Genomic DNA, 14,812 nt, shown 5'->3' with positions numbered 1-14,812 from the left:
TTGAGCATCTTTTGGACAAATCCTATCTTCATGTAATTATGTTTTTAAGTCCTCAGTGTGTTGAGGACTTGTGAAGAAAGCTCAATGTCTCAGAACTATAATATGGAAAGTGAAAAAAATTTCACCCACTGCTGGTGATTTGATGAATCTAAACTTTTGTCTTAAATATTCAGGTATGTTTTAGAAAAATAATATTCCTAGATTTTTAAGTGTTCAGCTTGATGAATTTTGACATATATATAATCAAGATGTGAAACATTTCTGCATTCAGAAACTTCCCTTCTATCCATCTACTCAATACCCATTCCCTCTCAGTAACAGTTATTCAATTTAAATAATTATCATTTAGTTTTGACTCCTCTTGAACTTCGTATCAATGGGATCATAAGCATGAACTCATTTGGGTCTGGCTTCTTTCCCTCAACGTGCTTTTGAGATCATCCAGGTTGTTCTGTGTGTATGCAGTTTACTCCTCTTTGTTGCTGAATAGCATTCCATTGGGTGGAATAACCACAACTTCTTAATCCATTTGAGCTCTTTCCCATTTGAGGCCATGTTGTCTAAGCCTGCTAAGAACATACAGACCTTTTGTGAGTCCTTCTAGGAGTAGAATTTCTAGATCCTAGGGTGAGTGAGAATACAGTTTCCCAAAGTGGCTGTTCCATTTAACTACCTACCTGTGTGATAGCACAGCTGCTCTGTGTCCTCATCAACACTTAGTATTATCTTTTTAGCCTATGAATATAATTTTAATAGGTTTTTAAAAGCTCAGCATAAGCACAAATCAAGAGCAAGTTGCAAGCACAATACAAAGAACATTTTTCCTGGACTATGTGATAATAGTTGCCAACCTGATGTTTCATTTTCCCCTAACTCATTAGTGTGCATTTCATACAATCAAGGACATTCTCACACATAAACACCCCACCACCATCAAAATTAGGAAACTAACACAACCATCTAATACTTAGACCTTGGTCAAACTTTAAAATTATCCCAAGACTCTTTTTCCCTATAATGATCTCTCTTATCAAAGGATACAGTTTAAAAGATACATGTTGTTAGGCTGGGGATGTGGCTCAAGCGGTAGCGCGCCCACCTGCCATGCATGGGTCACTGGGTTCAATCCTCAACACCACATAAAAAATAAAATTAAGATATTGTGTCCACCTAAAAAAACTAAAAAATAAATATTAAAAAAAAATACATGTTGTATTTAGCTGTCAAATCTCTTCAGTCTTGGGGTTGGGGCTGTGGCTCAGCAGTAGCGTACTTGCCTGGCATGTGTGAGGCACTGGGTTCAATTCTCAGCACCACATATAAAAATAAACAAATAAAGGTCTATCAACAACTATATATATATATATATATATATATATATATATATAGATAGATAGATAGATAGATCAGATCTTCAAAATATATTTTTAAAAAAATCTCTTCAGTCTCCATCAACCTGGAACCATCCTCAGGTTTCCTTGACTTTCATGATCTTGACACTTTTGAAGTTTACAGGCCAAACATTTTGCAGAACAGCCCCAAATTTGGGTTTGTCTAACCTTTATATTCAGATTTTACAGCTTTGGCAAGATTATCATAGAAAGCACATGACTTTAGTTTGATCCTTTATTGATCTATGTTGCAAATGCATTGGGTTATTTCTGGGAACTCTATTTTGTTTTATTTATCTATGTGTCTATTTTCATGCCAATACCATACCCTTTTGGTTATTATAGCTTTGCAGTCTATTTTGAAGTCAAAAATTATGATTCCTCCAGCTTCATTCTTTTTGCTCAAGATTGCTTTGGTTATTTGTGGTCTTTTGTTCTTTCATATGAATTTTAGGATTTTTTTTTCTGACTCTGCAAAGAATGTCATTATAACCCATCATTTTGGGTAGTAAAGACATTTTAACAATATTAAATCTTCTGGGGCTGGGGATGTGGCTCAAGCGGTAGCGCGCTCGCCTGGCATGCATGCGGCCCGGGTTCGATCCTCAGCACCACATGTAAAACAGAGATGTTGTGTCTGCTGAAAACTAAAAAATAAATATTAAAAATTCTCTCTCTCTCTCTCTCTCTCTCTCTCTCTCTGTCTCTGTCTCTCTCACCTCTCTCTTTAAAAAAAAAGAAAGAAAAGAAAGTTTAAAAAAAATATTAAATCTTCTAATTCATAAACTTAGGAGGTCTTCCATTTTTTTTTATGTCCTCTTTAATTTGTATCAACTTTGTAGTTTTCATTGTAGAGCGCTTCCACTTCCTTGGTTAAATTTATTCCTAGGTTTTTAAAATTTACTTATTTATTTATTTTTATATTTTATTAAATTTCAATAAATTAATAAAAACAGTATAATCATATTTTATTTAATTTTTATATTTAATTTGCTTATTTTTTAATATTTTTATTTGTTTTATAGCTAAATGGATGGGATTCCTTTCATGATTTTTTTTCTCAGCAATCTTGTCATTGGTGTATAAAATGCTACTGACTTTTGTGTGTTTATCTTTTTTTCCCACAGCTTTATTGAGGTAAAATTGAAATACAATAAAGTGCACATATTTGAAGTAGGCAATTTGATCAGTTTTGTAATGTATGTAACTAATACAATCAATATAAAATGCATTTCTATTAGTTTTTTTTTATTTGAAATCATGCAGACTGTTTCCTGCACAATTCATTACATTAGAAATCAATCACCTTAAGATATATAGAACCCCACCCCCACATGTCAACGATTTCAAAATCAAATGGCACACTTATAAATATCTCCAAGATCAAGGAAGAAAGCACAAGAAAAGTAAATAAAAAGTACTTTGAACTAAGTGACAATAAAAGCTTAAAATATCAGGATCTCTGGGATGAAACAGAACTCAGATGAACATTTATAACTTAAAGTACTTGTATCAGAAAGCAGCTAGAATAGCAATCAAATTAGTTTCAAATTATGTAGTAGAAAGGAAAAAATAAGAGTAGGAACAGAAATATATGAAATAGAAAAATAATACAGCTAAAATTTGATAAAAATCAAACAAGTTTAATCAAGAAAAAAGGAAGAACACAAAAATTAGTTTCAATGGAAAGGAAACTGTCAAAATAACCCTATAGATGCTAAAAATATATTAAGATAATATTACAACTGTATGCCAACATATGTGATAGCTTACATCACATGGTCTATATTAGAGAAGGATCCATGTGCTGTTGCGAAGAAAGCCTATTCAGTCATTGATGGATGAAATAGTCTATATATGTCTGTTAAGTGTGAATCATCAATTGTATTTTTTACTTCTATAGCTTCTTCATTTAGTTTTTGTTTGGAGGATTTATCCAGTGTTGACAAATGCATGTTAAAGTCACCCAGTATTATTGTGTTGTGGTCTATTTGATTCTTGAAATTGAGAAGGGTTTGTTTGATGTACATAGATGCTCCATTATTGGGGGCATTAATATTTACGATCATTACGTCTTGTTGATGCATGATTCCCTTAAGCAGTATGAAATGGCCTTCTTGGTCCCTTCTGATTAACTTTGGCTTGAAGTTCACTTTATCTGATATGAGAATAGACACTTCTGCTTGTGGATTCAAGATGACAGGCTAGAAGGAGGCTGCATTCTGTGTCACTCCATGACCTGGGATTTTAGCAGTGGAATGCTGTTTCTCTGCTAGTTTTTAGAGGACCCCTGACAGCTGCTCCCATGCAGAAATTCTGATTGCAGTGCCCAAACAGGTCTCCAGGCCTCCGTGTCAGCGTGGGACTCCTGGCTGCTGGCCCATGCAGGACCACTGGCCGCCATGCCAAGCAGGACCACTGGCATCAGCATCCACATGGAACCCCCAGCCACTGCTCCCCACACGCTGCCACTCCCTTGCAGACCCCTATCTACCAACGTGGGGCTCCCCCAGTTGCCTCCTTCTTGGGACACTGCAACCACTGCCATAGTTCCCTACATGTGGAGGCCTGCACCTGGGGAATACTGCACTGGGTCTGGAGACAGCCACCAGCCACAACACAGCATGCTACAGAGCTGTAGCTCTGAACACTCCACCCAACACCACCACCTGGCCCAACCTGAGCCGACATGCGATCTCTGAGAGAAGCTGCCTCCATCTTGGGACACCTTTGTCACCATCTTTAGTTGGGGCAACTCCCAGCTTGGGGCACCTGCTGGGACCTAGAAGCAATATCAAGGTACCTATAGTCTCCAACTCCCCCCTCTCCCCTGCAGCCACTAACCTGCAAGGTGCTTGTGGCTATGGAGCCGGTCCATAGTTCACAAAGCCTGGCCCTGAACTTCTCAATACAAAACAGCTCTACATGACAGGGGCACAGCTCACAAGTCCTCCAGAGAGAAAGAGAGAGAGATTCCTGATTGGGAAATAAAACGGGAAGGGGTGAGTGAGATACAGTTTATAGACTAAATTAGAGACCAGGAATTGTAAGGGCTATAGGCAATATAAGGAGATAAGACCAGGTGCCCACATCACACAAGCAGGCACCAAAGTAGATCCTTGGAGTACAGTCTCCCACTGGGGACTGGCAAGTGCTATACCCCACCTCCAGGAGCTCTGCCCCCAAGACCAACCCTCCCATTCTAATAACCTTCACTATCCTGAGGGTGGAGATACCAGCAAACAATAGACAACCCCACCTATTTGATGAGAAGGAAAGCAGGAAAGATGCTGAACTCCAACAAAAGTAATTCTTGTATTTTCCTTTGAGATTTTTATTTTATTTTATTCTTCTTTTATCTCTCTTTTTTCTCCTGCCCTCACATTCCCAACATTTGTGAAACCAAGTACTTTTCCTGGATTAGGCTACTGAGGACTGGGATATCTGAATAGTACATTGCAGTTGTGTTGTATATTCTTTTATCGTCTATTTTTATACTTTTATTTTTCTTAATTTTTATGTTTGTTTGTTTTGTACTCTAATTTCTTCCCATTTACTTGTCTCCCCCAAATCTCTCTTTTCTCCTGCTACTAACCAATTTCTTTAGGTCCCTCTTTCACACTTCCTAAGCTCTAATAACTTTATATGGTCACCTCCTACCTCCTTAAAATCTCATCCTACACCCCACCCCCAGTTCTCTTTTGTCCACCATCAGAAACTGTAGAACCTTTTGCAAACCTACTGATTATATTGTAGATAATAATTGACCTCACCATTTCTGTATATTATGACAAAATCATCAATATCTTAATAGGAGCTATTTGGTTTAAGGCTGCATATTGTTTGATTTGGGATCTGTTAATAGTATTCTCCACCTTAAAGGAGAGGTATTGGAACCCTACAGGGACACTATATGCCAATAGGATAAAAACTGGAAGACACACAAACAGCATGAAAAAAACTAGGGAAAAAAGTACCCCAAACAAATCAACATGCTACATTATTAGAGTCCATAGCCATCACAGCAGAAGAAATGATAGAGAAGGAGTTCAGGATGTATGTAATTAAAATGTTCTGTGAATTAAAGGATGACATAAGAAAGCAAATACAGAAAACAAAATATCATTTTGATAAAGAACTAAATAAGCAAGTACAGGAAGCAAAAGATTATTTCAATAAGGAGATAGAGGTTCTGAAAAAAAAAAAAAAAAACAACCAAAAACAGAAATCTTTGAAATAAAGGGAACAATAAACCAAATTAAAAACTCAATAGAAAGCATCACCAACAGATTAGATCACTTGGAAGACAGAGCTGAAGAAAAAATATATTATCTTGAAAATAAAGTTGACCACACAGTGAAGATGATAAGAAACTGTGAGCAGAACATTCAAGAATTATGGGATAACATGAAAAGACCAAATTTAAGAATTATTGGGATAGAGGAAGGCATACAGTTATAAACCAAAGGAATGAACATTTTATTCAATGAAGTAATGTCAGAAAACTTTCCAAATATGAAGAATAAATTGGAAAATCAAATACAAGAGGCTTACAGGACACCAAATGTACAAAATCACAACAGCTCTACACCAAGGCACATTATAATGAAAAGGCCCCCAGCATACAGAATAAGGAGAGAATTTTAAAAGCTACAAGAGAAAGGAATCAGTTTATATATAGGGGGAAACCAATTAGGATCTTTGCAGATTTTTGAACCCAGACCCTGAAAGCTAGAAGATTCTGGAACAACATAAAAGCTCTAAGAGAAAATGAATGCCAACCAAGAATCTTATATCCAGGAAAATTAAGCTTTAGATTTGATGAAAGATAAAAACCTTCCATGATAAACAAAAGTTAAATGAATTCTGCAACCAAAAAGCCTGCACTACAGAACATCCTTAGCAAAATATTCCATGAGGAGGAAATGAAAAACAACAAAGAAAATCAGCAAAGGGAGGTATTACATTAAAGGAAAAACTAATCAAAGGAGAAACTAAGTCAAGTTAAATTACCAAAATTAAACAAAAATTACCCAGAATACAAATCATGTCTCAATAATAACCCTGAATATTAATGGTCTAAACTTACCAAACAAAAGACATAGACTGGCAAGTTGGATTTAAAAACAAACAAAAGACCCAATAATATGCTGCATTAAAGAGACTCATTTCATAGGAAAAGACATCCAGAGACTGAAGGTGAAAGGTTGGGAAAAAACATACCATTCACATGGACTGTGGAAACACGCAGGAGTTTCCATTCTCATATCAAATAAAGTAGACTTTAAGCCAAAGTTAATCAAAGGAGATAAAGACAGATATTTAATACTGCTTAAAGGAATCATACACCAACAAGAAATAACAGTTATAAATATATATGCCCCAAACAATGGAGCATCTACATACATCAAACAAACTTTACTCAGGTTCAAGAGTCAAATAGATCACAACACAATAATTCTGAGAGACTTTAACACATTTCTTTCACCACTGGATAGATTTTCCAAACAAAAGCTAAACAGAGAAATTATGGAAATCAATAATACAATCAATAACTTACACTTAACAGACATCTATAGAATATTTCATCCATCAATGAGTGAATATACTTTCTTCTCAGCAGCACATGGATCCTTCTCTAAAATAGATCATATATTATGCCAAAAAGGACCTCTTAGCAAATTAAATAAGTAGAGATACTACCCTGCATTCTATAAGATAATAATAAAATGAAATTAGAATCAATGATAAAATAAAAAATAGAAGCTACTCCAACACCTGGAGACTAAATAATATGCTATTAAATGAACAATGGATTAAAGAAGACATTAAAGAGGAGATTAAAAAGTTCTTAGAGGTGAATGAGAACACTGATACAACATGTCAAAATCTCCGGGACACTAAGAAAGCAGTACTAAGAGGAAAGTTCATTGCATGGAGTTCATTCTTTAAAAGAAGAAAAATCAACAAATAAATGACCTAACATTACATCTCAAAGCCCTAGAAAAAGAAGAACAAATCAACACCAAAAACAGAAGACAGGAAATAATTAAATTCATAGCTGAAATCAATGAAATTGACACACACAAAAAATTGAAAAAATTGACAAAACAAAAACTGGTTCTTTGAAAAAAATAATAAAATTGATAAACACTTAGCCATGCTAACAAAGAGAAGGGGAGAGAAAACTCAAATTACTAACATCTGTGACAGATATACAGATAATTAGAAATTATTTTGAAAATTCGTACTCTAATAAAATAGAAAATATCAAAGGCATCAACAAATTTCTCGAGTCATATGATTTGCCCAAACTGAATCAGGATGATATAAACAACATAAACAGATCAGTTTTAAGCAATGAAATAGAAGACACCACCAGAAGATTACCAACCACAAAAAGCCCAGGACCAGATGGATACACAGCTGAGTTCTATAAGACCTTCAAAGAAAAACTAATACCAATACTCCTAAAATTATTCCATGAAATAGAAAAAGAGGGAACACTTCAAAACTCATTCTATGAGGCCAATATTGTTCTGATTCCAAAATCAGACAAAGACACATCAAAGAAAGAAAACTTCAGATAAATACTTCTAATGAACATAGATGCAAAAATTCCCAATACAATTCTGGCAAATTGAATACAAAAACATATTAAAAAGATAATGCACCCCAATCAAGTGGGGTTCATCCCAGGGATGCAAGGTTGGTTCAACATATGGAAATCAATAAATGGAATTCATCACACTAATAGATTTAAAGGTAAGAATCATATGATCATCTCAATAGATGCATAAAAAGCATTCAATGCAATAGAGCATGCCTTCATGTTCAAAACACTAGAAAAACTATGGATTACAGAAACACATCTCATCATTTAAAAGCTATCTATGCTAAGACCCAGGCCAACATCATTCTAAATGGAGAAAAAATGAAACATTCCCTCTAAAAACTGGAAGAAGACAGGATACCCTCTTTTTGTCACTTCTATTTAACATAGTTCTTGAAACTCTAACCAGAACAATCAGACAGATGAAAGAAATTAAAGGGATATGGGAAAAAAAAAAAAAAGAACTCAAACTATCACTATTTCCTGACAACATGAATCTGGAAAACAGTATGGAGATTCCTTGGAAAACTTGGAATGGAACCACCATCTGACCCAGTTGTCCCACTCCTTGGTTTATACCCAAGGACTTAAAAACAACATACTACAGTGACACAGCTACATCAATGTTTATAGCAGCAAAATTCACAATAGCTAAATTGTGGAACCAACCTAGATGCCCTTCAATAGTTAAGTGGATAAAGAAACTGTGGTATACATACACAATTGAATATCAACATTAAAAGAGAATAAAATCATGTAATTTGAGGTAAATGGATGGAGTTGTGGAGAATATCATGCTAAGTGAAGTAAGCCAATCCCATAAAACCAAAGGCCAAATGTTTTCTCTGATATGTGGATGTTGATCCATAATGGAGTTTGGGGGGAGCATGGGAGGAATGAAGGAACTTTAGATGGGGCAAAGGGGAGGGAGGGAAAGGGAGGGGGCATGGGAGTTAGGAAAGATGGAGGAATTAAATGGACATCGTTATCCTAAGTACATGTATGAAGACACTAATGGTGTGACTATTTTGTGTACAACCAGAGACAGGAAAAATTGTGTTCTATATATGTACTATAAATTGAAATGTATTTTGCTGTCATGTATAACAAATTAGAATAAATACATAATTTTTTTAAAAAAAGAAAAGAAACTGCTTCTTGCTTATGTGATCCATGTAATATGTTTTTTCCCATCCTTTCACCTTCAGTTTGTGGATGTCTCTGTCCATGAGGTGAGTCTCTTGGATTCAGCATATTGTTAGATCTTGTTTTTTAATCCAATACACTTGTCTGTGTCTTTTGATCAGTGAGTTTAGGCCATTAATGTTCAAGGTTATTATTGAGATATGATTTGTATTCCCAGTCATTTGGGTTTATTTCTAGATTTTAATTTGAATTAATTTCTCCTTTGAGGGACTATTCCTTTAGTGTAGTTCCTCTCTTTGCTGGTTTTTTCTTTTTTCATTTCATCTTCATGAAATATTTTGTTGAGAATGTTCTGTAGTATAGGCTTTCTAGTTGCATATTCTTTTAACTTTTATTTAGCATGGAAGATTTTTATTTCATCTTCAAATCTGAAGCTTAATTTTGCTGGACATAGAATTCTTGGTTGGCATCCATTTTCTTTCAGAGTTTGGTATATGTTATTCCAAGACCTCCTAGCTTTGAGGGTCTGGATTGAGAAATCAGTTGAGTTCTGAATTGGTTTTCTCCCATACATAGTCTGCTATTTTTCTCTCAGCCTTTAAAATTCTATCCTTATTCTGTATGTTACGCATTTTCATTATAATGTTCCTTGGTGTACGTCGGTTTTAATTTTGTACATTTGGGGTCCTGTAATTCTCTTGTATTTGATTTTCCATTTCATTCTTTAGGATTGGGAAATTTTCTGATATAATTTCATTGAAAATATTGGGCATTCCTTTGGTTTTTATCTCTGTGTCTTCATTTATCCCAATAAATCTTAAATTTTTTTTTTCATGTTATCCCATAGTTCTTGGAAGTTCTGTTCATGGATTCTTTTTTTTTTTTTTAGTTTTGTTTTTAGTTGTAGTTGGACACAATACCTTTTTATTTTATTTATTTATTTTTATGTGGTGCTGTGGATTGAACCCAGGGCCTTGTGTGTACTAGGCGAGTGCTCTATCACTGAGCCACAACCCCAGCCCTGTTCATGGATTCGTAACATCTCTCCATGGCCGCTCATTTTCAAGGTTTATATATTTTGTTTTCATTGCCTGAGATTCTGTCTTCCAAGTGGACTAGTCTGTTGGTGATGATTTCTATGGAATTCTATTGGTTTATTTCATTTTGAGGATTTCTGCTTGTTTTTGTTTTCTTTTTTTTTTTTTTTTCAGAATCTCTGCCTCTTTTTTAATATTTATTTTTTAGTTGTTGGACACACTGTCTTTATTTTATTTATTTATTTTTATGTGGTGCTGAGGATCAAACCCAGGGCCTCACACATGCTAGGCAAGCACTCTACCACTGAGCCACAGCCCCAACCCTTTGCCTCTTTATCGAAGTGATCTTTCACTTCCCATATTTTCTCTCTGATTTCATTTCTTATACCATCCTTTACTTCTCAGATCAGTTTAACTGTGTACATTCTGAAGACCTTCTCTTACATTTCTTCCACTGTGGTATCAGTGGATTCTGTTATTGGAGTATCTTGGTTGGTTTGGGATGATTTTTTTCCCTTGATTTTTCATGTTGTTTGTGTGTCTATCATCTAACAGTATGGATGTGAGGTAACAGAGTTTCTACCCTGTGGACTTATAGTGTCCCTAAAGGTTTTCAGTACCTCACTGTTTAGGGGGAGACAAATAATAACAACAACCAATGCAAACAATATACAACATTAATCCAAACAGTTCCTCCTATGATGTCTACAATGTTATCTATCACAATAAATGGAAATTATATGATTAGTTATTGCCTATAATAAAACAGCAAGTTTGCAAAAGTGTTTATAATATCAAATGGTAGACAAGGAGAGAACAGAAGTGATACAGGATGTGATGATTATGTGATGATTATTAAGGAGGAGAAGAAAAGAAAAAGTAAAAAAAAATAAAGGAAGAGTGAAAGAGAGAACAATAGAGATTGGCTATAAGCAGAAGAAAAGAGAGATCAAGAGAAACAGGTAGGAGAAAAATATATACAAAGAAAATTTTTTTTAGAATTTTTTTTAGTTGTCAATGGACCTTTATTTTATTTATTTATATGCAGTGCTGAGAATCAAACCCAGTGCCTCACACATTCTACACATGTGCTCTACCACTGAGTCACAATTCCAGTCCCTAAAGTAAAACATTTTAAAAAATTAAAAATAGTGGCTGGGGTTGTGGCTCAGTGGTAGAGCACGTGTCTAGCATGTGTGAGGCACTGGCTTCAATCCTCAGCATCACATATAATAAATAAATAAAATTAAAGTCCTTTGACAACTACAATAATATTTAAAAAGGGCTGGGAATGTGGCACAAGTGATTGAGTACCCCCAAGTTCAATTCCTGGTACAAAAAAAAAATTAAATTAAAAATAAAAACAAAAGAATATAAACCACAACTAAAGTATACTAATCAAACATCCTAATTCACAAATAATCCATGAAAAATAACTGGCTTCAAAAATGCTAGAAATGAGAAAAAACAAATATGAATATATATAAATGTCCATGTACCATTAAAGTCAAAATTAAATAGAGAAAAAGAATTTAAAAAAAAAAAAAGATCTTGATGAAAAGTTAAAGAATTCTTTCTGTTGGAGTTCAAAAGATTCTCAGTTTCTCTCCTCAGCAGTTTTAGGTGGGATCGTCTAGAGCATGATGCTCCACCCTCCAGATTGCTGGAGTGGGAGAGGTGATCCCATCCTAGGCAGAGTTCCTGGAGGCAGGGTTCAGACTTGGGTGAGCTCCATGTTCTCTGTTGAATGCCAGTTGGTCTGGAGATTTTAAATCAGCCCACCTTTTAGTGCCCATTACTTGCTGGTCCATGCTGAAAGTCTTTACCCCAGGAATCTCCACTGGGTTCCACTCATGTGGTGGGGGGGAACCTAATACTTAGTTCCCTGTGTCACATTTGGACCCCATGTTTCCTGGTCTCAGGTTCAGTATCCAAACAATCTGTCCCACCTGCCCGTCCTAGTCTCCAACTGGTCCTGCAAGCAGTCAGATTGGAGGGGGAGGGGTAGAGCTGGGTGGGTTTCCATGACCAGTTGTCCCCTGTGTAAACCTCTCTCCACATTTGATTTTCTCCTGGTCACGTAAGCACAATCTGTGGTGTGGTGTGTGTTTACTGGGCCTATATTTCAGCCAAACACAGGTTTGCCAAGATTTGGCCCCCTCAGCTGCCAGACCCTTCACAGCGGCTGCAAAATTGTTCCTTCTTTTGTCCTCTGCAGGCCACCTGGATAGATGGCAACTTCTTTCCCTGCACACGAATATTGTGCAGGGAGTCTTTCAGGTTTGCTAGGCAATTACCTTGATCTCTAAACACTCTGTACCCAGACATGCCTGGTGCCTTCCAAAAATGTGGGTTTCCTTAATTCCCTTATCCTCTACTGTGCTCAGGGGAGGATCACTCTGGCTGGTGCTTCCGACCCCTCTGTGGCAATGGCTGTGCCACTGGGGATTTCTTCCATATTTTATTATATCCAACCTACTGAGTCCCCAGTCTGTTTTGAATGTAGATTTAAATTCCAGTAAAGTCCCCTAGCTTTTTTTTTTTTAACCCACCTTGCTGAGAAGCTGCCTGTTTTCTATGTTGGTTTCACTCCATGGATAAGCCAAGAAAGCAGCCTCCTCTATTCTGCCATCTTGAAAACTCTATTGTCTTTCATTTTAATATTCAGATTATACCAGATTTGGCCCTGCATAATGGATTGTGTCATTTTGCATGTGTGTGTGTGATTGAACCCAGAGGTACTTTACCACTTCTCCAACCCTTTTTATTTTATTTTTTTGTTTTGAGACAGGTCTCACTAAGTTTCTGACACTGGCCTTAAACTTGTGATCCTCTTGCCTCAGCCTCCCAAGTCTCTGGGACTACAGATGTGGGTCACCACACCTGGCCTTTCCCTATTATTCCCGAATATCCAGAATCATCTTTGGTTTTCCTGTCCAGTTCTTGAGTCAGTCAATTCTCTGAAGAGCCTCCCTTTCTCTTTGTACAGAATGATATTTAGAAGCCAAAGTTTAGGCATTTGGTGTGCTCATTGTTTCTGACATATCCTTGCTTCTAGAGTCTCTCTCAGGACAGAGCAATGGAATGTACAGATTCACACGTGTACATGTGCTCACACACACCACACATACATTTACACCATCTATTTATATCTATACCTACCTATCTGTATTTTTAAAAGCCATGAGTCTACACTAGTATGTTCATTTCCAATCTAACTATATGATTCACTTTAGTTTCCCTCCTTTCCATATTTTTATCTCCTGTCTCTGATATGTTATCCTTATGTTTACTTATTTGTGTCAACATACTCAATGTCTGTTTTTCTTTCTTCCTTCCTTCCTTTCTTCTCTTGTGGCACTTGGGATTGAACCCTGGGCACTCTATCACTAAGCTGCATCTTCAGTTGGTTTTTTGTTTGTAGTTTTTTTTTTTTCTTTGAGACTTGTCAAGTTGTCAAGACTGGTCTCAAACATGTGATGCTCTGGCTTTAGCCTCTTGAGTAGCTGGGTTTACAGGTGTGTAAAACCATACCTGGCAATTCATTCAGTGTATCTAACGTCCCATGTTCATGGTCATTCACTCCCTGATGTGGTCACCCTTTACTATACTCACCTTCTGAGCCTCCACTCTAGGTCATTCCTCCACCAGGACACCCTCCTTAGCTTGCTCGGACTCTGAACTCTTCTTTGGGTTTCCTGTACAGTGGATGCCCTCCTTACTCCACCTGGGCTCTGACTCCCCACATGCGGCCATCCTCACATGGACACCCTTTCCACCCAGTTCAGGCCCTAACTCTCTACACTGAGCTGCCTCCAGCGTGGCCTCTGCTCTCTCAGCTCAGGCTCTGACATCTATTGCTGGGCTTCCCCTATTTGGACACCTATCTCACCCTTGGAAACATCTTTCTTTTCTGGAACAAAAATTTCCAGAATCATCTGTGTTTCTCCTGCTTAGCCCTGGAATAAGCCATTTCTCCCAGGAATCCTAGTTTTAGCATAGTTTTTAGAAATCAAGATTGAGGCACTTAGTGTACACATTGGAATACACCATGTTGGACTATCCCTGGTCATGTCTGCTTCCTTCCCTCTGCTCTAACCCACCATGTGCTCCTTCCACATAGGTGGCCTCTCACCATGCTTGGGTTCTGACACCCCATGTGGGGCTGCCTCCACAATGTCCCTCACCCTCCTCAGGCTCTGATACCCATGCAGGACCTCCCACCATGGATATGCTTTCCTTGCCCAGTTCAAATTCTGATTCATTGTTCTAACCCATGTGGCTGCCTCCCAATTCCCAGATCTCCCTGTGTGGCATGTTTTTATTGGCCAGTTATACATCTTTTATCAAGTGTCTATGTGAGGGTTTTTCCCCCCATTTATAACACTGTTTTTCTTGGCTCGTTGATTTGTAGAGGTGTTTTTTTTTAATATATTCTGGATGGAATTCCTTGTATTATTTTTTAATATATTTATTTTTTATTTAAGATAGAAGCTTTTAGAACTTTATAGTCATGTATAATAGTGGAATTCTTCTCAACAAAAGTACTTTTTCATTGGTTCTTTTTAGTTGTAAATAATAGTAGAATCCATTTTGATATAATTATACAAGCATGGACTATGTCT

Source organism: Callospermophilus lateralis, chromosome 3 (genome assembly GCF_048772815.1).
Source record: "Callospermophilus lateralis isolate mCalLat2 chromosome 3, mCalLat2.hap1, whole genome shotgun sequence".
In the NCBI taxonomy this organism is placed as follows: Eukaryota; Metazoa; Chordata; class Mammalia; order Rodentia; family Sciuridae; genus Callospermophilus; species Callospermophilus lateralis.
Note: the sequence above shows the minus strand (reverse complement) of the source record.